Below are 25528 nucleotides of genomic sequence, written 5' to 3'. Positions count from 1 at the left end.
AATAACCGTAGTTTTCAGTAGTAGTAGTAAACGGTTCCTACAAATTTCACATGAAGCAAATTATAATAGGATACAAAGTCACTGCAATTGTTAATAGTGTAAATATTTAAATGGCCAAATGTATTATTATATTGTAACAAACATCTCAATGTTGCACAACATAAGACAACACCTTATGAGAGAGAGAGATCATAAAATTTAGGTAAATTTAGTTCTTTGTATAGGGTTAGCATTAGGGATGTGCATCTGTCTAATCCGGCAGCAAACAAATGCAGAATATGGCTGCCATCAGCAGTATTCGGCTATTTTCGAAGCTGGATTTCATCTTGTGAAAGTGCAACACACTAAGATCTGAGAAAATTCATATCCTCAAGGCTCTGTTCTAGGCCCTCTACTCTTCTCTATTTATACTTCATCACTGGGTAAACTTATCAGTAGCTATGGCTTAGACTATCACCTCTATGCTGATGATACTCCGATCTACCTATCCACCCCTGCACTCTCTCCTTCTGTCCTTTCCCACATCAGCGACTGCTTATCTGGCATTTCTTCCTGGATGGCCTCTCAACACCTTAAAATCAACATGTCCAAGACTGAGCTTCTTCTAATCCCCTCTACTAATTCTACTCCAGTTTCTAACTTTACTATCACTGTTGGTGACACCACTATCTCCCCATCACCCCAAGTCCGCTGCCTAGGAGTTACACTTGACTCCAATCTGTCCTTCATACCCCACATTCAATCACTCTCTTCATCCTGTCGCAACCACCTACGCAATATCTCCAAAATTTGTCCTTTTCTGAGTGCTGAAACTACTAAACAGCTAATCAATTCTCTAGTAATTTCCCAGCTTGACTATTGTAACAACCTACTAACTGGCCTTCCTCTCTCCCACCTCTCCCCCCCCCCTTCAATCCATCCTAAATGCCTCTGCTAGGTTAATCCACCTCTTCCGACGCTCTGTATCCGCTGCACCCCTCTGTGAGTCCCTTCACTGGCTCCCCATTCACAGCAGAATTCAATTCAAAATTCTCACTCTGACCTACAAAGCCCTTACCAATGCAGCCCCCCCATACCTGTCCTCACTCATCAAAAAATATACCCCAGCCCGTCCCCTAAGATCCAACAACGATCTACTCCTTGCCTCTTCTACCATCACCTCCTCTCATGCTAGACTACAGGACTTCTCTCGTGCGGCACCAACCCTCTGGAACGCACTTCCTCGAGCTGTCAGACTTTCCCCCAACCTCTCCTCCTTTAAACGCTCCCTAAAGACCTTCTTGTTCAGGGAAGCATATCACCAAATCAGTAACTAATGAATTCCACTTGCCTAATAGTTGCCCTCATCTAACTCCACACTAACATCATTCCCACCTTTGCAGTCCTCACCGCCCGTTTCTCACCCTCCTACCCATTTAGATTGTAAGTTCCCACGGGAACAGGGCTCCCAATTCCCCCTGTATTTGTTTGTTAAATTTTGTCTGGTGTCATATTGTACTGTCCTTTTATCTTTGTTACCTATGGACAGAGCTGCGGAATCTGTTGGCGCTTTATACATAAAGAATAATAATAATCTTAGTGTGCTGCAATTTCACAGGAAATTCAGCTTAAAAAATAGCCGAAAGCCAATAACGGCCATAATATTCAGCATTCATTTGCTACCGAATTAGATTAATGCACATCCCTAGTTAGCATATGATAAACCACTTGGCTATAAGAGCGTGTTAAATCCATCATAACGAAGTGTCACAGTCCTCTCTGGCAGAACACTTGCAACATAGTGAATAAGTGAACTAGTAGGTACATTGTAGCCTTTTAATAAATAAATTTTATTTTCTCATGCAATACCCAGGACAGTGTGTTATTTCAAAAGTAAATATACATTTGCAAAAAAGAGACAAACTAAATATACATTCATTCAGGTGTAAAAACCAGATAAGAGCAGCACAAACAATAACAGAATTTATGTTTACCTGATAAATTACTTTCTCCAACGGTGTGTCCGGTCCACGGCGTCATCCTTACTTGTGGGATATTCTCTTCCCCAACAGGAAATGGCAAAGAGCCCAGCAAAGCTGGTCACATGATCCCTCCTAGGCTCCGCCTACCCCACTCATTCGACCGACGTTAAGGAGGAATATTTGCATAGGAGAAACCATATGGTACCGTGGTGACTGTAGTTAAAGAAAATAAATTATCAGACCTGATTAAAAAAACCAGGGCGGGCCGTGGACCGGACACACCGTTGGAGAAAGTAATTTATCAGGTAAACATAAATTCTGTTTTCTCCAACATAGGTGTGTCCGGTCCACGGCGTCATCCTTACTTGTGGGAACCAATACCAAAGCTTTAGGACACGGATGAAGGGAGGGAGCAAATCAGGTCACCTAAATAGAAGGCACCACGGCTTGCAAAACCTTTCTCCCAAAAATAGCCTCAGAAGAAGCAAAAGTATCAAACTTGTAAAATTTGGTAAAAGTGTGCAGTGAAGACCAAGTCGCTGCCCTACATATCTGATCAACAGAAGCCTCGTTCTTAAAGGCCCATGTGGAAGCCACAGCCCTAGTGGAATGAGCCGTGATTCATTCCGTCCGGCAGTCTCGTAAGCCAATCTGATGATGCTTTTAATCCAAAAAGAGAGAGAGGTAGAAGTTGCTTTTTGACCTCTCCTTTTACCGGAATAAACAACAAACAAGGAAGATGTTTGTCTAAAATCCTTTGTAGCATCTAAATAGAATTTTAGAGCGCGAACAACATCCAAATTGTGCAACAAACGTTCCTTCTTTGAAACTGGTTTCGGACACAGAGAAGGTACGATAATCTCCTGGTTAATGTTTTTGTTAGAAACAACTTTTGGAAGAAAACCAGGTTTAGTACGTAAAACCACCTTATCTGCATGGAACACCAGATAAGGAGGAGAACACTGCAGAGCAGATAATTCTGAAACTCTTCTAGCAGAAGAAATTGCAACTAAAAACAAAACTTTCCAAGATAATAACTTAATATCAACGGAATGTAAGGGTTCAAACGGAACCCCCTGAAGAACTGAAAGAACTAAGTTGAGACTCCAAGGAGGAGTCAAAGGTTTGTAAACAGGCTTAATTCTAACCAGAGCCTGAACAAAGGCTTGAACATCTGGCACAGCTGCCAGCTTTTTGTGAAGTAACACAGACAAGGCAGAAATCTGTCCCTTCAGGGAACTAGCAGATAATCCTTTTTCCAATCCTTCTTGAAGGAAGGATAGAATCTTAGGAATCTCAACCTTGTCCCAAGGGAATCCTTTAGATTCACACCAACAGATATATTTTTTCCAAATTTTGTGGTAAATCTTTCTAGTTACAGGCTTTCTGGCCTGAACAAGAGTATCGATAACAGAATCTGAGAACCCTCGCTTCGATAAGATCAAGCGTTCAATCTCCAAGCAGTCAGCTGGAGTGAAACCAGATTCGGATGTTCGAACGGACCCTGAACAAGAAGGTCTCGTCTCAAAGGTAGCTTCCAAGGTGGAGCCGATGACATATTCACTAGATCTGCATACCAAGTCCTGCGTGGCCACGCAGGAGCTATCAAGATCACCGACGCCCTCTCCTGATTGATCCTGGCTACCAGCCTGGGGATGAGAGGAAACGGCGGGAACACATAAGCTAGTTTGAAGGTCCAAGGTGCTACTAGTGCATCCACTAGAGCCGCCTTGGGATCCCTGGATCTGGACCCGTAGCAAGGAACTTTGAAGTTCTGACGAGAGGCCATCAGATCCATGTCTGGAATGCCCCACAGCTGAGTGACTTGGGCAAAGATTTCCGGATGGAGTTCCCACTCCCCCGGATGCAATGTCTGACGACTCAGAAAATCCGCTTCCCAATTTTCCACTCCTGGGATGTGGATAGCAGACAGGTGGCAGGAGTGAGACTCCGCCCATAAAATGATTTTGGTCACTTCTTCCATCGCTAGGGAACTCCTTGTTCCCCCCTGATGGTTGATGTACGCAACAGTTGTCATGTTGTCTGATTGAAACCGTATGAACTTGGCCCTCGCTAGCTGAGGCCAAGCCTTGAGAGCATTGAATATCGCTCTTAGTTCCAGAATATTTATCGGTAGAAGAGATTCTTCCCGAGACCAAAGACCCTGAGCTTTCAGGGATCCCCAGACCGCGCCCCAGCCCATCAGACTGGCGTCGGTCGTGACGATGACCCACTCCGGTCTGCGGAATGTCATCCCTTGTGACAGGTTGTCCAGGGACAGCCACCAACGGAGTGAGTCTCTGGTCCTCTGATTTACTTGTATCTTCGGAGACAAGTCTGTATAGTCCCCATTCCACTGACTGAGCATGCACAGTTGTAATGGTCTTAGATGAATGCGCGCAAAAGGAACTATGTCCATTGCCGCTACCATCAAACCGATCACTTCCATGCACTGCGCTATGGAAGGAAGAGGAACGGAATGAAGTATCCGACAAGAGTCTAGAAGTTTTGTTTTTCTGGCCTCTGTCAGAAAAATCCTCATTTCTAAGGAGTCTATTATTGTTCCCAAGAAGGGAACCCTTGTTGACGGAGATAGAGAACTCTTTTCCACGTTCACTTTCCATCCGTGAGATCTGAGAAAGGCCAGGACAATGTCCGTGTGAGCCTTTGCTTGAGGAAGGGACGACGCTTGAATCAGAATGTCGTCCAAGTAAGGTACTACAGCAATGCCCCTTGGTCTTAGCACAGCTAGAAGGGACCCTAGTACCTCTGTGAAAATCCTTGGAGCAGTGGCTAATCCGAAAGGAAGCGCCACGAACTGGTAATGCTTGTCCAGGAATGCGAACCTTAGGAACCGATGATGTTCCTTGTGGATAGGAATATGTAGATACGCATCCTTTAAATCCACTGTGGTCATGAATTGACCTTCCTGGATGGAAGGAAGAATAGTTCGAATGGTTTCCATCTTGAACGATGGAACCTTGAGAAACTTGTTTAAGATCTTGAGATCTAAGATTGGTCTGAACGTTCCCTCTTTTTTGGGAACTATGAACAGATCGGAGTAGAACCCCATCCCTTGTTCTCTTAATGGAACAGGATGAATCACTCCCATTTTTAACAGGTCTTCTACACAATGTAAGAATGCCTGTCTTTTTATGTGGTCTGAAGACAACTGAGACCTGTGGAACCTCCCCCTTGGGGGAAGCCCCTTGAATTCCAGAAGATAACCTTGGGAGACTATTTCTAGCGCCCAAGGATCCAGAACATCTCTTGCCCAAGCCTGAGCGAAGAGAGAGAGTCTGCCCCCCACCAGATCCGGTCCCGGATCGGGGGCCAACATTTCATGCTGTCTTGGTAGCAGTGGCAGGTTTCTTGGCCTGCTTTCCCTTGTTCCAGCCTTGCATTGGTCTCCAAGCTGGCTTGGCTTGAGAAGTATTACCCTCTTGCTTAGAGGACGTAGCACTTTGGGCTGGTCCATTTCTACGAAAGGGACGAAAATTAGGTTTATTTTTTGCCTTGAAAGGCCGATCCTGAGGAAGGGCGTGGCCCTTACCCCCAGGGATATCAGAGATAATCTCTTTCAAGTCAGGGCCAAACAGCGTTTTCCCCTTGAAAGGAATGTTAAGTAGCTTGTTCTTGGAAGACGCATCAGCTGACCAAGATTTCAACCAAAGCGCTCTGCGCGCCACAATAGCAAACCCAGAATTCTTAGCCGCTAACCTAGCCAATTGCAAAGTGGCGTCTAGGGTGAAAGAATTAGCCAATTTGAGAGCATTGATTCTGTCCATAATCTCCTCATAAGGAGGAGAATCACTATCGACCGCCTTTATCAGCTCATCGAACCAGAAACATGCGGCTGTAGCTACAGGGACAATGCATGAAATTGGTTGTAGAAGGTAACCCTGCTGAACAAACATCTTTTTAAGCAAACCTTCTAATTTTTTATCCATAGGATCTTTGAAAGCACAACTATCCTCTATGGGTATAGTGGTGCGTTTGTTTAAAGTGGAAACCGCTCCCTCGACCTTGGGGACTGTCTGCCATAAGTCCTTTCTGGGGTCGACCATAGGAAACAATTTTTTAAATATGGGGGGAGGGACGAAAGGAATACCGGGCCTTTCCCATTCTTTATTAACAATGTCCGCCACCCGCTTGGGTATAGGAAAAGCTTCTGGGAGCCCCGGGACCTCTAGGAACTTGTCCATTTTACATAGTTTCTCTGGGATGACCAACTTGTCACAATCATCCAGAGTGGATAATACCTCCTTAAGCAGAATGCGGAGATGTTCCAACTTAAATTTAAACGTAATCACATCAGGTTCAGCTTGTTGAGAAATGTTCCCTGAATCAGTAATTTCTCCCTCAGACAAAACCTCCCTGGCCCCATCAGACTGGGTTAGGGGCCCTTCAGAACCATTATTATCAGCGTCGTCATGCTCTTCAGTATCTAAAACAGAGCAGTCGCGCTTACGCTGATAAGTGTTCATTTTGGCTAAAATGTTTTTGACAGAATTATCCATTACAGCCGTTAATTGTTGCATAGTAAGGAGTATTGGCGCGCTAGATGTACTAGGGGCCTCCTGAGTGGGCAAGACTTGTGTAGACGAAGGAGGGAATGATGCAGTACCATGCTTACTCCCCTCACTTGAGGAATCATCTTGGGCATCATTGTCATTGTCACATAAATCACATTTATTTAAATGAATGGGAATTCTGGCTTCCCCACATTCAGAACACAGTCTATCTGGTAGTTCAGACATGTTAAACAGGCATAAACTTGATAACAAAGTACAAAAAACGTTTTAAAATAAAACCGTTACTGTCACTTTAAATTTTAAACTGAACACACTTTATTACTGCAATTGCGAAAAAACATGAAGGAATTGTTCAAAATTCACCAAATTTTCACCACAGTGTCTTAAAGCCTTAAAAGTATTGCACACCAAATTTGGAAGCTTTAACCCTTAAAATAACGGAACCGGAGCCGTTTTTTACTTTAACCCCTTTACAGTCCCTGGTGTCTGCTTTGCTGAGACCCAACCAAGCCCAAAGGGGAATACGATACCAAATGACGCCTTCAGAAAGTCTTTTCTAAGTATCAGAGCTCCTCTCACATGCGACTGCATGTCATGCCTCTCAAAAACAAGTGCGCAACACCGGCGCGAAAATGAGGCTCTGCCTATGATTTGGGAAAGCCCCTAAAGAATAAGGTGTCTAAAACAGTGCCTGCCGATATTATTATATCAAAATACCCAGAATAAATGATTCCTCAAGGCTAAATATGTGTTAATAATGAATCGATTTAGCCCAGAAAAAGTCTACAGTCTTAATAAGCCCTTGTGAAGCCCTTATTTACGATCTTAATAAACATGGCTTACCGGATCCCATAGGGAAAATGACAGCTTCCAGCATTACATCGTCTTGTTAGAATGTGTCATACCTCAAGCAGCAAGAGACTGCTCACTGTTCCCCCAACTGAAGTTAATTGCTCTCAACAGTCCTGTGTGGAACAGCCATGGATTTTAGTGACGGTTGCTAAAATCATTTTCCTCATACAAACAGAAATCTTCATCTCTTTTCTGTTTCTGAGTAAATAGTACATACCAGCACTATTTCAAAATAACAAACTCTTGATTGAATAATAAAAACTACAGTTAAACACTAAAAAACTCTAAGCCATCTCCGTGGAGATGTTGCCTGTACAACGGCAAAGAGAATGACTGGGGTAGGCGGAGCCTAGGAGGGATCATGTGACCAGCTTTGCTGGGCTCTTTGCCATTTCCTGTTGGGGAAGAGAATATCCCACAAGAAAGGATGACGCCGTGGACCGGACACACCTATGTTGGAGAAAACAAGTTTAGGAATTTTCAGATTCATTTACAATAGGATAATCAAGAGTAAAGAAACTCCAATTTATTTGTGCCCAATAATTAAAGAAGGTTTTTATAGTATAACTTCACATTCAAAGTAGAATAATATTTATGTACTAGCGTACCGATCATCTTGACCCTTCTATCAGAAGGTTTCAGGGACACATTCTCTTTCTAAATATAACCTTTGTGGACACTATGCACTTATGAATAGCCAAGCACAACAGTTTATGGTAGAAAAAAAAAAAGAGAAAGAACTGACCTCAGTCGTAAAAAAGGAATACAGACCATGTTCCACAGAAGCAATGATTCATTAAAGGGTTATATTTTTATACCAACAAAAATCCGAAATAGTCAAATAAAATAGGGAGGAATTAATAATATATTCAAGGCAAGCTTTCATGTGACTAGAAACAAGGCTGAAAAAATGACAGCACAGTCAGCTGTGCGCTTCAGGATCAGTAGGTGCCCAAGAGCTGTCTCTGCACCTCCTAAGATCACTTCTTCAGCGTTTTCTCTTACAAAAGAACTTTGTACTTCATGTGACTTAGATGGCAACAGACACACTCCTTCACGTTAATCTGACTGGATATCTGCCGGGTGTATTCAGTGAGCTGGACCACTGTGAAGTTCCAGTCTGCCCCACTAGCACCGTTGGGTGCTTTTTGTTTGTGAGTCTATATATTCATCTGCACTTGTGTATATTTGCTCTTGTGTTACTAGGCCATGGTCGCGCCTCTGTTTTCTTTCTGCAGATCACGATACACCAAGATTTGACCGTCCTTCGACAGAGAGCTGCCCCACTCTGTGGATTATATCCACTTACTGGTTTATATGGACTTTTATGTTTATTATATGTTTATCATTGTTTGTATACATAGTTAGTAGGAAGCGCCCCCTAAGGGTGTGGGTGTATGCCTGTACACCACTCTCTTCTATAAGGCTGAAGAAATGTCTTTATATCATTATCTATAAATCTTATTTACAAAAATCATATTAAATCAATAGTGGGTAAGTTCCAAAAGGTACACACATGCGGAAACAAACACTTCTACCTAATAAAAAGTACTGTGTGCAAGACAATCCTAAAACATTTTGATATTTATGGCCTGGCACAGTAAAACATTTAGTGACAGTATACAAAAAAGGACAAAGTATGTGTCTTCACATGAGCAGAGTGAGTTTAAGAGATTTATTGGCCTGGGTTACTTGCTTTAAATGGAAAGGATTCAGATAGAGATTGCAGTTTTAATCAACTTTATAAATGATTTCTTTTATCAATTTTTCTTTAATCACTTGGTATCTTTTGTTGAAAAGCAGAGGCGTAAGCTTAGGAGCTAGCCCATTTCTGGAGCACTATATGGCAGCAGTTTTGCAAGAATTATCCATTAGCAAAAGCACTAGATGGTAGCACCATTTCCTGCCATGTAGTGCTCCAGATGCCTACCTAGGTATCGCTCCAACAAAGAATATTATGTAAACAAAGCAAATTTGGTAATAGAAGTAAACTGGAAACTTTTTTTTCTTTTTAAATTGTATTCTCTGCGTGAATCACAAAAGAACATTTTAGGCTTCATAGCCCTTGAGCGGCACTTTCTCTTGCTTGCACTGAGTGCCCCCTTTTTATGTATTTTGCAGTGCATTTTTACAATTATCTATGATATTCATTCCGAAAAAAAAAAAAAAAAAAAAAAAAAAAAAAAAGATGGTCTCGCTGACATTAGCAATGGAGAACCAATATATACAGGCCATTAAAGTATGAAAGGAAATAACCAGAATCATGATCATTAAAATATCTCTACCAAGCAATAGCATTATCTGCGTTAGAAAGTTTATCATGACAACCTACACAAAACACCAGCCGGAGGAACAGTTACCAAAAGTTTACAACAAATGCACTTCGCTTTGGTAGAACCAACATCAGGCAGCGTCTTTCCAGAAGTAGATTCTGATCCAGGGTCAGGTTGTGACATCTTGCAATATGTAATAGAAAAAACAACATATAAAGCAAAATTATCAAATTCCAATAAATGACAGATTCAGGAATGGGAAAAAATGCAAAACAAACAAGCCTCTAGCAACCAGAAGCAACAAAAAAGTGAGACTAAAATAATGTGAAAAAAACTGGCGCCAAGTATGATGCCCACATTTTTGGCGCCAAGTATGACGCCCACATTTTTTGGCGCAAAAAACGTCTGTAACACACATGCGTCAAAAAATGACGCAACCACGTGAAAACTTCTGGCGTCAACTATGACGCCGGAAATGACAAAATATTGCGCCAAAAAAGGTTGTGCCAAAAATGACGCAATAAATTGAAGCATTTTCTGCACCCGCGAGCCTAACAGCCCGCAAGGAAAAAAAGTCAAATTTAAATTTTTAAGGTAAGAAAAAATATTTATTCATATGCATATTCCCAAAAAAATGAAACTGACAGTCTGAAAGAAGGCATACTGATTATCCTGAATCATGGCAAATATAAGTTTAAAACATATATTTAGAACTTTACATATAAAGTGCCCAACCATAGCTTAGAGTGTCATAAATAAAATAAGACTTACTTACTCTAAGACACTCATCTACATATAGTTGATAGCCAAACCAGTACTGAAACGAGAATCAGTAGAGGTAATGGTATATAAGAGTATATCGTCGATCTGAAAAGGGAGGTAGGAGAAGAAATCTCTACGACCGATAACAGAGAACCTATGAAATAGATCCCCTAGAGGAAGACCATGGTATTCAAATAGGTAATACTCTCTTCACATCCCTCTGACATTCACTGCACTCTGAGAGGAAAACCGGGCTTCAGCCTGCTGCGAAGCGCATATCAACGTAGAAATCTAGCACAAACTTACTTCACCACCTCCATGGGAGGCAAAGTTTGTAAAACTGAATTGTGGGTGTGGTGAGGGATGTATTTATAGGCATTTTGAGGTTTGGGAAACTTTGCCCCTCCTGGTAGGAATGTATATCCCATATGTCACTAGCTCATGGACTCTTGCTAATTACATGAAAGAAATATTGATTGGTAATCTCGCCACTTGAGATTTCCAAACCCCTTGTGCTGTCAGAGATCCCCAAACAGCTCCCCAACCTGAAAGACTCGGATCTGTTGTGATCACAGTCCAAGTTGGATGAACAAAAGAGGCCCCTTGAACTATACAATGGTGATCTAATCACCAAGTCAGAGATAGTAGAACATTGGGATTTAAGGATATTAATTATATCATTGTATAATCCTTGCACCATTGTTTCAGCATACAAAGCTGAAGAGGTCTCATGTGGAAACAAGCAAAGGGGACCGCGTCCGATGCTGCAGTCATGAGACCTAAAAATTCCATGCACATATCTAATGAAGGGAATAACTGAGACTGAAGGTTCCGACAGGCTGCAACCAATTTTAAAAGCCTCTTTTCTGTTAGAGACAGTCATGGACACTGAATCTATCTGGAAACCTAAAAAGGTGACCCTTGTCTGAGGAATCAAAGAACTTTTTGGTAAATTGATCCTCCAACCATGTTTTCAAAGAAACAACACTAGTTGATTTGTGTGAGATTCTGCAGAACGTAAAGACTAAGCTAGTACCAAGATATCAAAAGATATAAGGAGGGTGGTGCATATAGAACATACACCACACTCCTAGGGGGCGCTAACAATAAGCAGCAAACAGTAAGCAGATATATACAGAAAATTAAGAGAATATACAATAAACCTAGCACACATGTCAGATTATTAGAGATGATATGCTCACAAGTGGACCCAGATGATATTGGTATAATCAAATAACAAAATGTCCGCACAAAGAATAATCCAAAAGAAAGAAGGCAGCTCTCTGTCATAGGACGGTCATCCTGGTATTGCGTGATCTATAAGAAAAAGAAGCACAGAGGCGCCAACATGGCCTAGTAACGTCACGGCAGTCGGATACAAAACATCAGCAGGATAGGAAATATACTCACAAGCGTAGCGCACCCAAATGGTGCTATTGTGGCAGCCTGGAACATCAAACAGTGGTCCAGCTCACTGGTGTCTCCAGCCAGATAGAGATGATCCTTGGCGAGGGCCTATCCTATGATGCAGGAAACAAAGCACCACCAGGTGCAATATCAGCAGTACTGGGACCTCTCAGCCGCCCAGTGGACTGTGGAATCCAATTTGCAGGATGCAGAAAATCACCACTTTGAAAGATAGGACTAGCACACACACTCTGCCCCCAAACAGGAGCAGAATAATTGTGATAAAGCAAGTGTATATTTAAAAACTTTTATTTTAAAAACAGCAACATGTTTCTCAGCCACCACAGGCTGTTTCCTCAGGCTATATGAGGAGTACCAAGATATCGTCCAAATAAGGAAACACTGCAATACCCCGCTCTGTGATTACAGAGAGTAGGGCACTGAGAACCTTTGAAAAGATTCTTGGAGCTGTTGCTAGGCCAAAAGGAAGAGCGACAAATTGGTAATGCTGGTCTAGAAAAGAGAATCTCAGAAACTGATAATGATCTGGATGATTCAGAATATGAAGATATGCACCCTGCAAGTTTATTGTGGACATATAATGCCCTTGCTGAAAAAAGGCAGAATAGTCCTTATAGTCACCATTTTGAAAATTGTTACTCTTACATATCGATTCAACATTTTCAGATCCAGAACTGGTCTGAATGAATTTTCTTTCTGTGGGACAATGAATAGATTTGAATAACACCCCAGACTCTTTTCTTAAAATGGAACTGGCATGATTACCCCTGAAAACTCCTGGTCTGAAACACACTTCAGGAAAGCCTGAGCCTTTACAGGATTTTCTGGGATGCAAAAGAGAAAATATCTTCTCACAGGAGGTCTTACTGTGAATCCTATTCGGTATCCCTGAGAGACAATACTCTGAATCCATTGATTTTGCACAGAATTTATCCAAACATCCTTGAAAAATCTTAATCTGCCCCCTACCGGTTGAGCTGGAATGAGGGCCGCACCTTCATGCGGACTTGGGGGCTGGCTTTGATCTCTTAAATGGCTTGGATTTATTCCAATTTGAAGAAGGTTTCCAATCGGAAACAGATTCCTTGGGGGAAGGATTAGGTTTCTGCTCCTTATTTTGTCGAAAGGAAGGAAAACGGTTAGAAGCTTTAGATTTACCCTTAGGTCTTTTATTCTGAGGTAAAAAAACTCCCTTCCCTCCAGTGACAGTTGAAATAATCGAATCCAACTGAGAACCAAATAACTTATTACCTTGGAAAGAAAGAGATCGCAATCTGGACTTAGAAGTCAAGTCAGCATTCCAAGATTTAAGCCACAAAGCTCTTCTAGCTAAAGACATAGATTTAACATCAATTTTGATGATATCAAAAATGGCATCACAAAAAAAATGATTAGCATGTTGAAGCAAGCTAACAATGCTAGACAAATCAGAATCCAATTCTTGTCGCGCTAAATTTTCCAACCAAAAAGTTGATGCAGCTGCAACATCAGCCAAAGAAATTGAAGGCCTGAGAAGATGACCCAAATACAAATAGGCTTTCCTTCGATAAGATTCAAGTTTCCTATCTAAAGGATCTTTAAAAGAAGTACTATCTTCCATAGGAATAGTAGTACGTTTAGCAAGAGTAGAGATAGCCCCATCAACTTTGGGGATTTTTTCCAAAACTCCAATGTAACTGCTGGCAAAGGATACAATTTTTTAAACCTTGAAGAAGGAATAAAAGTAGTACCAGGTCTATTCCATTCCTTAGAAATCATATCAGAAATAGCATTAGGAACTGGAAAAACCTCTGGAGTAACCACATGAGGCTTATAAACAGAATTTAAACGTTTATTAGTTTTAATATCAAGACGACTAGTTTCCTCAATATCCAATGTAATCAACACTTCATTTAACAAAGAATGAATATACTCCATATAAATAAGTTAATATGTCAGTGTCAATATCTGAGGAAGGATCTTCTAAATTCAGTATGTTGTCAGTCATTTGAAATGTTATCAACTTTATGAGAAGTGTTAAAAGACCTTCTACGTTTATTAGAAGGCGGGATGGCGGACAAAGTCTTCTGAATAGAATCAACAATAAATTATTTTAAATTCACAGGTATATCTTGTACATTAGATGTTGAAGGAACAGCAACAGGTAATGTACTATTAAAGATGGACACATTATCTGCATGTAAAAGTTTATCATGACAACTATTACAAACCACAACTGGAGAAATAATCTCCACAAGTTTACAACAAATGCACTTAGCTTTGGTAGAACTGTTATAAGGCAGCAGGGTTCCAACATTGATTTCTGAGACAGGATCAGATTGAGACATCTTGCAAATGTAAGAGAAAAAAAACAACATATAAAGCAAAACTATCAATTTCCTTATATGGCAGTTTCAGGAATGGGGAAAAAATGCAAACAGCATAGCCCTCTGAAAGATAAACAAGGCATATAGGAAAGGGGTTTTAATAATGAAAATATTTGGCGCCAAGTATGACGCACAACACAAACAGAAATTATTTTTTGCCGCTAACAACATCCGGAAATGACACACTCGCGTCATTGAAGACGCAACCTTGTGAAAGGACTCGGCGTCAACTAAGAACCCGAAAGTGACAAATTTGCATTATTGAACGTAACTTGGTGGCAAAAAAATTAGTGCCAAAAATGACGCAATATATTTTGGCATTTTGCGTCCTCACGAGCCTAATTCTGCCCGTGAATTTAAAAACATAGTCAATTGAAACAACGACTATAACCCAGGTAAAAAATACATTTTTACTAAAAAATGCATTTCCCAGATATGAAACTGACAGTCTGCAAAAGGAAATATACTGAAAAGCTGAATCATGGCAAATATAAGTGCAATACATATATTTAGAACTTTATATAAATACATAAAGTGCAAAACCATAGTTCAGAGTGTCTTAAGTAATGAAAACATACTTACCAAAAGACACCCATCCACATATATCAGATAGCCAAACAAGTACCTAAACGGTTATCAGTAGAGGTAATGGAATATGAGAGTATATCGTCGATCTGAAAAGGGAGGTAGGAGATGAATCTCTACGACCAATAACAGAGAACCTATGAAATAGATCTCCCGTGAGGAAAACCATTGCATTCAATAGGTGATACTCCCTTCACATCCCTCTGACATTCACTGTACTCAGAGGAATCAGGCTTAAAAATGCTGAGAAGCGCATACCAACGTAGAAATCTTAGCACAAACTTACTTCACCACCTCCATAGGAGGCAAAGTTTGTAAAACTGAATTGTGGGTGTGGTGAGGGGTGTATTTATAGGCATTTTGAGGTTTGGGAAACTTTGCCCCTCCTAGTAGGATTGTATATCCCATATATCACTAGCTCATGTACTCTTGCCTATTACATGAAATAAATAGCACCCATCATAGCTTTGAGAACTAAAGAAAGATCCCAGTCTTGAGAACAAAAGGAATCCTTCCTTACCCAAGAGGCCTTAAAACCATTATACTTAAACATCTGTCTATGAGAGAAAGAAGGTGTCTTCCGATACCTGTTCATTTGAGAAAGAAAAGCACTCTTACCTCCTGACCATTTGGAAATCAAAGCATCTAATTAATTCCCAAACAACATGTTACCGTCAAATGGAAAACTGAATATGTTCACCTTTTAGCTAGGATCTGCCTTCCAATGGCTTAAACAAAGAGCCAGTCTGACAAGATTAGCAGTAGACATATATTTGCCCAAAACAAGGTATTTACAGCGCAACTACAAAAGGGGGAGTCACGGTTAAATATGTATAGTTATACTAAAAACAACAGTTTTAACCTTCTGCTGTTTGAAATACAGATTTCACGTATTCAGAGACATAATAATTTCCTTATGATCCAATAAATTATTGTAGAGAGAAATTAATCATAAATAAATGCAATAGAAAAACAGTGTTACTTGTATAAACACTACAGTATAAAATTATAACATATTCACAGTTAGAAAATATTAATTCAATAATACGTTTACCACATCCAGCTATGAAATAATTGCTGGTTACAGGAGATCAATAGTCCAATGTCTCATATAAGTTATATTCCAAACAATTTGTACATCTCAATGATCCCAATCTGAGGGTTGCAGCTGCTTCCAGAGATGTGTCCACTGGACAGACATATTTGGCATTAATATGAAGTATCTCTGAAATAGCTGACAGGTAGAATAAAAAATCCTCTTAAAATCTGCAAGGAAAGGAAAATCTTGAGAAACAGGATAATCCTGTGAAACATTAGAAACCCAAGTTTCAGAAGCTTTGAGGACAGAAAACAGCCAGTAGAGGATGAAACAAGGCACTTGTTGCAAATAAAGTTTCATACAATTTTGCTCAAATTTTCTGTCCATTACATCTCTTAAAGCACCAGCATTATCAACAGGGAATATCATATTTTTAGTTACTCTGGAAATAGCTGCATCAACTTTGGGAGGTTTAGAAAACTGAAAATGTTAATCTTCTGGTAAGAGAAAAAGCTTAAAAAATTGTTCAGAGATATTAAGCTGCTTTTTTGATTTAGCAAAATCAAAATCTCAGATATAGGAAAACATAATTTATGTAAAAATTTACCTGATACATTAATTTCTTTCATATTGGCAAGAGTCCATGAGCTAGTGACGTATAGGATATACATTCCTACCAGGAGGGGCAAAGTTTCCCAAGCCTCAAAATGCCTATAAATACACCCCCACCACACCCACAATTCAGTTTAACAAATAGCCAAGAAGTGGGGTGACAAGAAGGAGCGAAAGTATCAACAAGGAATTGGAATAATTGTGCTTTATACAAAAAAAATCATAACCACCACAAAAAGGGTGGGCCTCATGGACTCTTGCCAATATGAAAGAAATGAATTTATCAGGTAAATTCTTACATAAATTATGTTTTCTTTCATGTAATTGGCAAGAGTCCATAAGCTAGTGACGTATGGGATAGCAAATACCCAAGATGTGGAACTTCACGCAAGAGTCACTAGAGAGGGAGGGATAAAAATAAAGACAGCCAATTCCGCTGAAAAAAGAACCCACAACCCAAATCAAAAGTTTTAATCTTTATAATGGAAAAAACTGAAATTATAAGCAGAAGAAACAAACTGAAACAGCTGCCTGAAGTACTTTTCTACCAAAAACTGCTTCTGAAGAAGAGAAAACATCAAAATGGTAGAATTTAGTAAAAGTATGCAAAGAAGACCAAGTTGCTGCTTTGCAAATCTGATCAACAGAAGCTTCATTCTTAAAAGCCCAGGAAGTAGAAACTGACCTAGTAGAATGAGCCGTAATCCTCTGAGGCGGGGATTTACCTGACTCCAAATAAGCATGATGAATCAAAAGCTTTAACCAAGACGCCAAAGAAATGGCAGAAGCCTTCTGACCTGTCCTAGAACCAGAAAAGATAACAAATAGACTAGAAGTCTTTCTGAAATCTTTAGTAGCTTCAACATATTTCAAATCTCTTACCACATCCAAAGAATGTAAAGATCTCTCCAGAGAATTCTTAGGATTAGGACACAACGAAGGGACAACAATTTCTCTACTAATGTTGTTGGAATTCACAAATTTAGGTAAAAATTTAAATGAAGTCCGCAAAACCGCCTTATCCTGATGAAAAATCAGAAAAGGAGACTCACAAGAAAGAGCAGATAATTCAGAAACTCTTCTAGCAGAAGAGATGGCCAAAAGGAACAAAACTTTCCAGGAAAGTAATTTAATGTCCAGAGAATGCATAGGCTCAAACGGAGGAGTCTGTAAAGCCCTCAAAACCAAGTTAAGACTCCAAGGAGGGGAAATTGGCATAATAACAGGCTTGATACGAACCAAAGCCTGTACAAAACAATGAATATCAGGAAGATTAGCAATTTTTCTGTGAAACAGAACAGAAAGAGCAGAGATTTGTCCTTTCAAGGAACTTGCAGACAAACCCTTCTCCAAACCATTTTGAAGAAACTTTAAAATCCTAGGAATTCTAAAAGAATGCCAAGAGAATTTATGAGAAGAACACCATGAAATGTAAGTCTTCCAAACTCGGTAATAAATCTTTCTAGACACAGATTTGCGAGCCTACAACATAGTATTAATCACTAAGTCAGAGAAACCTCTATGACTAAGCATTAGGCGTTCAATCTCCATACCTTCAAATTTAATGATTTGAGATCCTTATGGAAAAATGGACCTTAAGATAGAAGGTCTGGCCACAAGAACCGCATACCAAAACCTGTGTGGCCATGCTGGAGCCACCAGCAGTACAAATGAATGCTCCATTATGATTTTGGAAATCACTCTTGGAAGAACTACTAGAGGCAGAAAGACATAAGCAGGTTGATAATTCCAAGGAAGTGACAACGCATCCACTGCTTCCGCCTGAGGATCCCTGGACCTGGACAAATACCTGGGAAGTTTCCTGTTTAGATGAGAAGCCATCAGATCTATTTCTGGAAGCCCCCACATCTTAACAATCGGAAGAAACACCTCTGGGTGAAGAGACCATTCTCCCGTATGTAAAGTCTGGCGACTGAGATAATCTGCTTCCCAATTGTCTATACCTGGGATATGGACCGCAGAGATTAGACAGGAGCTGGATTCCGCCCATGCAAGTATCCGAGATACTTCTTTCATAGATTGAGAACTGTGAGTCCCACCTTGATGATTAACATACACCACGGTTGTGACATTGTCTGTCTGAAAACAAATAAACGGTTCTCTCTTCAGAAGAGGCCAAAACTGAAGAGCTCTGACAATCGCACAGAGTTCCAAAATATTGATGTGAGATTTCCAAACCCCCTGCGCTGTCAGAGATCCCCAGACAGCTCCCCAACCTGAAAGACTTGCATCTGTTGTAATCAGAGTCCAGGTTGGACGAATGAAAAAGGCCCCCTGAACTAAACCATGGTGATCTAACCACCAAGCCAGAGATAGTTGAATATTGGGATTTAAGGATATTAATTGTGATATATTTGTATAATCCCTGCACCATTGGCTCAGCATACAAAGCTGAAGAGGTCTCATGTGAAAACGAGCAAAGGGGACCGCGTCCGATGCTGCAGTCATGAGACCTAAAACCTCCATGCACATAGCTACCAAAGGGAATGACTGAGACTGAAGGTTCCGACAAGCTGAAACCAATTTCAGACGTCTTTTGTCTGTTAGAGACAAAGTTATGGATACTGAATCTATTTGGAATCCTAAAAAGGTTAACCTTGTCTGAGGAATCAAGGAACTTTTCGGTAAATTGATCCTCCAACCATGTCTTTGGAGAAACAACACTAGTTGATTTGTGTGGGATTCTGCAGAATCTAAAGACTGAGCAAGCATCAAGATATCGTCCAAATAAGGAAACACCACAATACCCCGCTCTCTGTTTACAGAGAGTAGGGCACCGAGAACCTTTGGAAAGATCCTTGGAGCTGTTGTTAGGCCAAAAGGAAGAGCAACAAATTGGTAATGCTTGTCTAGAAAAGAGAATCTCAGGAACTGATAGTGATCTGGATGAATCAGAATATGAAGATATGCATCCTGTAAGTCTATTGTGGACATATAATACCCTTGCTGAACAAAAGGCAGAATAGTCCTTATAGTCACCATTTTGAATGTTGGTATTCTTACAGAACGATTCAAAATTTTTAGATCCAGAACTGGTCAGAAAGAATTCTCTTTCTTTGGAACAATTAACAAATTTGAATAAAACCCCAGACCCCGTTCCGGAAAGAGAACTGGCACTATTACTCTGGATAACTCCAGGTCTGAAACACACTTCAGAAAAGCCTGAGCCTTTACTGGGTTCACTGGAATGCGTGAGAGAAAGAAACTTCTCACAGGCGGTCCTTAACTTGAAACCTATTCTGTACCCTTGAGAAACAATATTCTGGATCCAATGATTTTGGATTGAATTGATCCAGACATCTTTAAAAAATCTCAGTCTGCCCCCTACCAGGTGCGCTGGAATGAGGGCCACACCTTCATGCGGACTTGGGGGCTAATTTTGATTTTCTAAAAGGCTTGGATTTATTCCAGACTGGAGAAGGCTTCCAATTGGAAACCATTCCTTTAGGGGAAGGGTCAGGTTTCTGTTCCTTATTCTGACGAAAGGAACAAAAACTGTTAGCAGCCCTAAATTTACCCTTAGATGTTTTATCTTGAGGCAAAAAAGCTCCCTTCCCCCCAGTGACAGTTGAAATAATAGAATCCAACTGAGATCCAAATAATTTATTACTTTGGAAAGAGAGAGATAGCAACGTTGACTTAGAAGTCATATCCGCATTCCAAGATTTAAGCCATAAAGCTCTTCTAGCTAAAATAGCTAAAGACATATACCTGACATTAAGTCTAATGATATAAAAAATGGCATCACAAATGAAATTATTAGCATGTTGAATTAGCTTAACAATGCTATACACATTAGGATCTGGTACTTGTTGCACTAAAGTTTCCAACCAAAAAGTTGAAGCCGCAGCAACATCAGCCAAAGAAATAGCAGACCTAAGAAGTTGACCTGAACATAAATAAGCCACCCTTAGATAAGATTCAAGCTTCCTATCTAAAGGATCTTTAAAAGAAGTACTATCTGCCGTAGGAATAGTAGTACGCTTTGCAAGAATAGAGATAGCCCCATCAACTTTGGGGATCTTTTCCCAAAATTCCAATCTATCAGTTTGCAAAGGGTACAGTTTCTTAAACCTTGAAGGAGTAAATGAGGTACCAAGACTATTCCATTCCCTAGAAATTATATCTGAAATAGCATCAGGAACTGGAAAAACCTCTGGAATAATTACATGAGGTTTAAAAACAGAATTTATGCTTACCTGATAAATTACTTTCTCTTGCGGTGTATCCAGTCCACGGATTCATCCTTTACTTGTGGGATATTCTCATTCCCTACAGGAAGTGGCAAAGAGAGCACACAGCAGAGCTGTCCATATAGCTCCCCCTCTAGCTCCACCCCCCAGTCATTCGACCAAAGGTTAGGAAGAAAAAGGAGAAACCATAGGGTGCAGTGGTGAGTGTAGTTTAAACAAAAATTTTTTTACCTGACTTAAATGCCAGGGCGGGCCGTGGACTGGATACACCGCAAGAGAAAGTAATTTATCAGGTAAGCATAAATTCTGTTTTCTCTTGCAAGGTGTATCCAGTCCACTGATTCATCCTTTACTTGTGGGATACCAATACCAAAGCTTTAGGACACGGATGAAGGGAGAGAACAAGACAGGTACCTTAAACGGAAGGCACCACTGCTTGCAAAACCTTTCTCCCAAAAATAGCCTCCGAAGAAGCAAAAGTATTGAATTTGTAAAATTTGGCAAAAGTATGCAGTGAAGACCAAGTCGCTGCCTTACAAATCTGTTCAACAGAAGCCTCATTTTTGAAAGCCCATGTGGAAGCCACTGCTCTGGTAGAATGAGCAGTAATTCTTTCAGGAGGCTGCTGGCCAGCAGTCTCATAGGCCAAACGGATGATGCTTTTCAGCCAAAAGGAGAGAGAGGTAGCAGTCGCATTCTGACCTCTCCTCTTACCATAATAGATAACAAACAAGGAAGATGTTTGTCTGAAATCCTTAGTTGCTTGTAAATAGAACTTTAAAGCAGGAACTACATCAAGATGGTGTAAAAGACGTTCCTTCTTCGAAGATGGATTAGGACACAGAGAAGGAACAACTATTTCCTGGTTAATATTCTTGTTAGAAACAACTTTAGGAAGAAAACCAGGCTTGGTACGCAAAACTACCTTATCTACGTGGAACACCAGGTAAGGTGAATCACACTGCAAGGCAGATAATTCTGAAACTCTTCTAGCAGAAGAGATAGCTACCAAAAACAAAACTTTCTAAGATAACAACTTAATGTCTATGGAATGTAAAGGTTCAAACGGAACCCCTTGAAGAACTGAAAGAACTAGATTCAAACTCCATGGCGGAGCCACAGGTTTATAGACAGGCTTGATTCTGACTAAAGCCTGAGCAAACGCTTGAACGTCTGGTACTTCTGCCAGACGCTTGTGTAACAGGATAGACAAAGCAGATATTTGTCCTTTTAATGAACTAGCTGACAATCCTTTGTCCAATCCTTCTTGGAGAAAGGACAATATCCTGGGAATCCTAATCTTACTCGATAAGTAACCCTTGGATTCACACCAACAAAGATATTTCCGCCATATCTTATGGTAGATTTTCCTGGTGACAGGCTTTCTAGCCTGAATCAGAGTATCTATAACTGACTCAGAGAAACCATGCTTTGATAGAATTAAGCGTTCAATCTCCAAGCAGTCAGACGTAGAGAAACTAGATTTGGATGCTTGAACGGACCCTGTATTAGAAGATCCTGCCTCATTGGCAGTGTCCATGGTGGGACAGATGACATGTCCACTAGGTCTGAACACCAAGTCCTGCGTGGCCACGCAGGCGCTATCAGAATCACCGAAGCCTTCTCCTGCTTGATTCTGGCGACCAGACGAGGGAGAAGGGGAAACAGTGGAAAAACATAAGCCAGATTGAAGGACCAAGGCGCTGCTAGAGCATCTATCAATACCGCCTTGGGGTCCCGGGACCTGGACCCTTAGAGAAGAAGTTTGGTGTTCTGACAGGACGCCATCAGATCCAACTCTGGAGTGCCCCATAGCCGAGTTCCCACTCCCCCGGGTGAAAAGTCTGACGACTTAGGAAATCCGCCTCACAGTTGTCTACTCCTGGGATGTGAATTGCTGAGAGCTGGCAGGAGTTATCTTCCGCCCACCTTATTATTTTGGTTACTTCCGTCATCGCTAGGGAACTCTTTATTCCCCCCTGATGATTGACGTAAGCTACAGTCGTGATGTTGTCCGACTGAAATCTGATGAATTTGGCCGCAGCTAGTTGAGGCCATGCCTGAAGAGCGTTGAATATCGCCCTCAGTTCCAGAATGTTTATCGGGAGAAGCTTTTCTTCCCGAGACCATAAACCCTGAGCTTTCAGGGAGTCCCAGACCGCACCCCACCCTAACAGAGTGGCGTCGGTCGTTACAATGATCCACTCTGGTCTGCAGAAACATATTCCCTGAGACAGGTGATCCTGAGACAACCACCAGAGAAGAGAATCTCTGGTTTTCCTGGTCCAACTGAATTTGAGGAGACAAATCTGTTTCTGTCAGAAATATTTTCATTTCTATCGAGTCTATTAGAATCCCTAGGAAAGGAACTCTTGTGAGGGGGGAGAGAGAACTCTTTTTTACGTTCACCTTCCACCCGTGAGACCTCAGAAAGGCAAATACGATCTCTGTGTAAGACTTGGTTCTTTGGAAAGTCGACGCCTGAATTAAGATGTCGTCTAAGTAAGGCACCACTGCTATGCCCCGCGGTCTTAGAACCGCCAGGAGGGACCCTAGCACCTTTGTGAAAATTCTGGGAGCAGTGGCCAACCCAAAAGGAAGAGCCACAAACTGATAATGCTTGTTCAGAAAGGCAAACCTGAGAAACTGGTGATTATCTTTGTGGATAGGAATATGCAGATACGCATCCTTTAGATCCACGATAGTCATATATTGACCCTCCTGGATCATTGGTAAGATTGTCTGAATGGTCTCCATCTTGAATGATGGGACACTGAGGAATTTGTTTAGAATTTTGAGATCCAGGATTGGTCTGAAAGTTCCTTCTTTTTTGGGAACCACAAACAGGTTTGAGTAAAACCCCAGTCCTTGTTCTGCAATTGGAACTGGGTGGATCACTCCCATTGTAAGTAAATATTCTACACAGCGTAAAAACGCCTCTTTCTTTGTCTGATCTGTAGACAGACGAGAAATGTGGAACCTTCCCCTTGGAGGAGAGTCCTTGAATTCTAGAAGGTATCCCTGGGCTACAATCTCTAATGCCCAAGGATCGTGTACATCTCTTGCCCAGGCCTGAGTGAAGAGAGAGAGTCTGCCCCCTACTAGATCCGGTCCCGGATCGGGGGCTACCCCTTCATGCTGTCTTGGTGGCAGCTGCAGGCTTTATGGCCTGATTACCCTTATTCCAGCCTTGGTAAGGTTTCCAGGTTGCCTTGGGCTGTGAAGTGTTACCCTCTAGCTTTGCAGCCAGAGAGGATGAAGCGGGGCCGTTCCTGAAATTGCGAAAGGAACAAAAATTAGCTTTGTTCTTTGTCTTAAAGGGCTTGTCCTGAGGGAGAGCATGGCCTTTTCCCCCCAGTGATATCTGAAATAATCTCTTTCAATTCAGGCCCGCAGAGGGTCTTTCCTTTGAAAGGAATGTTCAAAAGCTTGGATTTAGACAACACATCGGCCTACCAGGACTTTAGCCATAGCGCCCTGCGAGCCAAAATGGCGAAACCTGAATTTTTCGCAGCTAACTTAGCTATTTGGAAAGCAGCGTCAGTGATAAAAGAATTAGCTAGCTTTAGAGCCTTAATTCTATCCATAATTTCCTCATATGCGGTCTCCGTCTGGAGAGTCTTCCAGCGCCTCAAACCAGAAAGCAGCTGCAGTAGTTACAGGAATAATGCAGGCAATATGTTGGAGAAGAAAACCTTGTTGAACAAAAATTTTCTTAAGTAAACCCTCTAACTTCTTATCCATAGGGTCTTTAAAAGCACAACTGTCTTCAATTGGTATGGTTGTGCGTTTAGCAAGTGTAGAAATAGCCCCCTCCACCTTAGGGACCGTCTGCCACGAGTCCTGCACAGGGTCAGGTATGGGGAACATTTTCTTAAAAACAGGAGGAGGAGCAAAGGGAACACCTGGTCTATCCCACTCCCTAGTAACGATATCCGCAATCCTCTTAGGGACCCGAAACGTATCCGTGTAAACAGGGACCTCTAGGTACTTGTCCATTTTACACAATTTCTCTGGGATCACCAAAGGGTCGCAGTCATCTAAAGTAGCTAATACCTCCCTAAGCCAAACGTGGAGGTGTTCTAGTTTAAATTTAAAAGCCAATGTATCTGAATCTGTCTGAGGAGGAACCCTTCCTGAATCAGAGGCTTCTCCCTCAGACATCAAATCCCTCGCTCCCACTTCAGAGCGTTGTGAGGGTGTATCGGATACGGCTACCAAAGCGTCAGAATGCTCATAATCTGTTCTTAAAACGGAGCTATCGCGATTTGCGGGCAACAAGGGCAGTTTAGATAAGAAGGCTGTAAGAGAATTTTCCATGACTGCCGCTAAGTCTTGTAATATAAAAGTGTTAGACGCACTAGAGGTACTAGGCGTCGCTTGCACGGGCGTAACTGGTTGTGACACTTGGGGAGAGGCAGACGGGCTACCCTCGTTACCTTCAGTCTGAGAATCATCTTGGGCCACATTTTTAAGTGCAACAATATGATCTTTAAAGTGTATAGACATATCAGTACATTCTGAGAGGGGGTTCCACCATGGCTTCTAAACACATTGAACAAGGATTTTCCTTAGTGTCAGACATGTTTAATAGACTAGTAATATATACAAGCAGGCTTGGAAATCCCTTTAATCAAATAAAAACACAATTTGAAAAAAAAAAACGTTACTGTGCCTTTAAGAGATAAAAAGAGCACACAATTTTATAAAACAGTGAAAAATGCAGAAATTCTCCTGAAATTTTCACAGTATGTACCTAAAGCCTTAATAAGATTGCACCACAAGTTTCAAAAAGATTAACCCCTTAATGCCCTAACCGGAGCAGCCTAACGCCAACACCCGGTTAAAAATAGTACAGCACCTTGCCACAGCCTTGCTGTGGCCCTACCTGCCCTTAGGGA

The 25528-nt window shown here is 41.2% G+C and overlaps 1 protein-coding gene across 2 annotated transcripts in view; it reads right to left on the bottom strand.

Annotated features, from left to right (window-relative positions):
* Window positions 1–25528, bottom strand: part of DIAPH3 (diaphanous related formin 3) — a 1718568-nt gene that overhangs the window by 529967 nt on the left and 1163073 nt on the right. The window lies entirely within an intron of this gene.

This window comes from Bombina bombina, chromosome 3, assembly GCF_027579735.1.
Source record: "Bombina bombina isolate aBomBom1 chromosome 3, aBomBom1.pri, whole genome shotgun sequence".
Lineage (NCBI taxonomy): Eukaryota > Metazoa > Chordata > Amphibia > Anura > Bombinatoridae > Bombina > Bombina bombina.
Note: the sequence above shows the minus strand (reverse complement) of the source record. Positions and strands in the feature narration are given on the sequence as shown.